General features: G+C 51.2%; 1 protein-coding gene and 1 pseudogene across 1 annotated transcript in view; one reads left to right on the forward strand and one right to left on the reverse strand.

Annotated features, from left to right (window-relative positions):
* Positions 1-942, reverse strand: part of LOC108761355 (uncharacterized) — an 8,028-nt pseudogene extending 7,086 nt beyond the window's left edge.
* Positions 943-1,302: 360 nt separating this feature from the next.
* The window catches only part of LOC108761649 (putative uncharacterized protein DDB_G0282133), a 20,065-nt gene continuing 19,389 nt past the window's right edge, over positions 1,303-1,978 (forward strand). The window contains exon 1 of the mRNA XM_018508292.1: positions 1,303-1,312. The gene's annotated coding sequence lies outside the window, so the exon portion shown is untranslated. The remainder of the gene's footprint in view (positions 1,313-1,978) is intronic.

A 1,978-nucleotide genomic window follows, 5' to 3' on the forward strand; every position in this document is an offset into this window, starting at 1 on the left:
AAAGCAAGACGCTCAGTATTATTTAAATGGATTAAAGGGGTAGGAGCATCGCTGGAAAAAATGTATCGACTTAAAAAGAGACTATGTGGAAAAATAAAATTGAATTTGACCGAAAAATTACTTGTTTCTGTGTTAAGCTCAAAACTTTTCAGACGACCCTCGTATTACGAGAGATAATCTCTAGTGCGATGCTCTGACCAGGGGTGATCCCGATTGACCACGTCTCGATTGGACACCACCAATTGCAGCGACCGGTGCTTAGGAGCTTTGTAGTCTCAAGCGCTGTGAGTGGCTCGTGTCCAATTGAGCCGTGTCCAACTGGGTGCCACCCCTCTGACCAACTGAGCTAATGGTCCAATGTGTGTAAATGGAGTGGAAACATGGGAGCACGTGTGGGAGGGTTGTAGGGTCTGGAGGATAAGGGGAAGTAGGAGGGTGGCAGGATGTGGTAGGGAGAATTTTGGGAAAAGAAGGGGAGGGGGAAGGGTGAATGAGAGAGGTAGAGGAGGAGAGGAGGGCGAGGGGGAGAGAGGGAATAGGAGAAGGAGAGAGTGAATGGGGGGATGGATGGGGAGGGAGAAGGGAGAGAGGAAGAGGGAGAGAGAAAGAGAGAGAGGGGGAGAACGGGGGAGGGGAGAGGGGGTGAGAGGGGGGGCTCTGTGGGGAATAAGGTAGAACAGAATTAATATTAAAAGGAGTTGAGTCCACGTTAATGGAGTGGAAAGACACCGGAAGCGAAAGTCCTAGCGGAGAGAGGGAGAGAGTGAATAGGCTGCGTAGAGGTAAGTTAGATTAAGTTAGGTTAGGTTAGGTTAAGGTTAAGGTTAAGGGGCTAGGCCAGGGTGGGTTACCTTCCGGTCGATGCAGGTCCTCTCGGGGCATGGATGCTTCGGGAGGTACTTGTGTCGGATCGGAAGGGAGACTACAAACAGGTGTTGGCATTGCGATTCTCAAAATGACTCAGCTAGGCATACCCTGGGTTATTGTCCAGCCAGGGATAGAGAACGGACAGAGCTACAAAGGGTGGATCGGAACGGATTTATCCTTAAGGGCGATCATAAGAGCAATGAGGCGAGAGGAAGGAAGACACGCGGTCATAGCATTCTGCGAGGATGTAATGACTAGGAAGGAGGCGGCGGAGAGGGCCAGAGAGAGGTTCAATCCGGCTATTTAGGGTTCGCTGTGAGGGCGTTAGGAATCCTAGGAAACCTAGATGTAAATAAGTATAGGTCGTTGATTGGGTTTAGTCCAGCGGGACCATGAGGGATTGATAGCGTGCGCATGGGCTCCAGCGTCCCTGGAGTGAACGGGGGTTTTGAGGGATAGGAGAATAGTTAATGGGGATAAGAGTACATAGCGCGTTAGGTTACCCAGGGACGATTGGCCTGCTGAGTTAGGTGGGGCGGCCGAACCGAATATCGGGGCGGCCAGATGTCCGAGTTCGGCGAACATCGATCCCGCGGGGAGGGGGCTTCTCCATCTTTAACTTAGCTTACCCTCCCCGCGGCCCACGTGCCCTTCAAGGGCAACCAGGAGGAGACAGACGATGGCACCGAATAGCGGGGCCATCGGTCTCAGTGAAGACAATATAATTAGGGAAAAGAACTCGGAGGCCGAGCCAAAGACCTCTTTGGCCCTTCGAGGGGAGACTCATGGGGTCATGGACGGGGGTCCATATGGCCCCCACGAGATGGGTTAGAGGATTAGAGAGGGTGGGTAGCCGGCGTCTACTCACCTTCATTTGTATATATACGGTGGGAGGGGGGAGGCGGGGATGCGTAACGCATTTCCCCTGCGTCACAAAAAAAAGGTTAAGTTAGGGGCTCCGCACAATAAAAGGAACAGGGAGCAAAGAACAGAGAATAAGAATTTCAACCTATCAGAAATCATGTATTGTGGAATACGCAGTGTGTATTCCACAATACATGATTTCTGATAGATTGAAATTCTTATTCTCTGTTCTCTGTTCCCTGTTCCT

This window comes from Trachymyrmex cornetzi, unplaced genomic scaffold, assembly GCF_001594075.2.
Source record: "Trachymyrmex cornetzi isolate Tcor2-1 unplaced genomic scaffold, Tcor1.1 scaffold1093, whole genome shotgun sequence".
Taxonomy (NCBI): Eukaryota; Metazoa; Arthropoda; class Insecta; order Hymenoptera; family Formicidae; genus Trachymyrmex; species Trachymyrmex cornetzi.